The 1,668-nt window shown below is 32.5% G+C and overlaps 1 pseudogene; it reads left to right on the plus strand.

Annotated features, from left to right (window-relative positions):
• Nucleotides 1-1,061: 1,061 nt before the first annotated feature.
• Nucleotides 1,062-1,159, plus strand: LOC149202263 (U6 spliceosomal RNA; annotated as a pseudogene).
• The last annotated feature ends 509 nt before the right edge of the window (nucleotides 1,160-1,668 follow it).

Here is a 1,668-nt window from a genome sequence, read left to right on the forward strand (position 1 = left end):
TTATGTGAGGCTAGAATAACTATCAAGGTTAACACATTTAGTGTCAGATACTCAATCTACTCAAGAAAATGGATGTGATGATGGGTTATCTCAACCCTAGATTTCGTATCACTACATCAATCCCACTTTAGTTATCATGGCCCTTCTTTGATTACCCAATAAGAATATTTATAAGTCAAAATTTGTGTGAGTATTGGAGGAAATGAAGATTACTTATATGAAACACTCCAAGCTATTTCTTGATTTCACAATATTTGATCGAGGATGTGTAAGGATTTATTTGCACATCATCTTCAACATTTCATATAGTCACTGCATCCATTTGTAGTTTCCTTTAATCCCACAACAATTTAGGATTTAGGAAAATGCTACAGGTGAATATACATTTTAATATATTTTGAGTGTGTAGGATCATTTCTACCATTCAATACTCATTATAAGTAGTTTCTCCAACCAGAGGTTATTGTTTATGATCATTCCACACTCATAACCCTTTTTATTACAAATCGACCAAACATTGAAGAGTACAAGACTCATAATACTTCAGTGTAGATTTCATGAAACTTAAGTGCAAACTTTCACCTCTATATATTTCTTCTCCAAATATATTAAACTATTTTTTGTATACTATTGTCAATATGCCGCTTCCAATTCATTAAATACAGATAAGAAGTTATAGATTAATATTCGTAATAATATGAAAGAATAGTAACAAATTTGAGTATACTAATTTTCATCCATTTATATATGATAAGAATTTATAACATAGACACTTAACAATAACCTTATGAGTTTATAGATCATCAACAATATTTAAAGTTTGCTATTTTAACACAACATTAAGTTTAAACTTGACTCAGTTAGGTTACCCATGGTTTTTGGTTTAGGTTTATGGGCTCCGATTGTCTTTCCCAATTTATGATCTTGCCTATCTAAATACCAGAAAAAACAATGTTTATTGATTCCAAGTGATTGACATGGTGCAAATCACTTTTGTTGAAGTAGATATAAAAAAAAAATTATCTACTGGATTACATCAGTAACGAGCCCATTGTGCCCATGTCTTTTGAGACATCCGATAAAATTGGAACAATGCAGAGAAGATTAGAAAGGCCCCTACGCAAGTATGACATGAAAGAAACAAGAAATAGCTCATTATGCCCATGATTTATCTAGGACATCTTTTCACATAAATGGTCCATCAACCATCTCATCAAAATTTTCACATTCTTCCCCTCAAGCTGGGATACTAGTATCCCTGCCACCCGCGTACCTCTCCAAGTGTTCCATACCACATAGTGATGAATCCTTGTGTCATTGATACATGAGTAAGAGTTTAAGGCTTTACAATTATGCATGCTTGTGAGAAACATGTACACATAAACATCAGGTCTTACAACTTCCTAAGGAACTACCTTCCTTAGACCAAAACCCTTAGGGTTTTCAGTCATTATAAATTGGCTCCTTCATTAAAATTTAGTGCCATTTATTCCATCTCCATTATTTTCTTTCTCTTTTCCATACTAACTTTCTCGTCTTATTTTTTTTTTCGATCCATATTTTCATCTCTAAATCCATTCACCATTCAACTATTCCATTAATATTGCAATTGCATTGTTGGCAGTTAGGTGTGGTCATAACATTGTTTCGCTGCTCATATCAATCACT

Source organism: Pinus tabuliformis, chromosome 2_1, assembly GCF_031772625.1.
Source record: "Pinus tabuliformis cultivar Carrire ecotype Pingquan chromosome 2_1, CPIR1, whole genome shotgun sequence".
Taxonomy (NCBI): Eukaryota; Viridiplantae; Streptophyta; class Pinopsida; order Pinales; family Pinaceae; genus Pinus; species Pinus tabuliformis.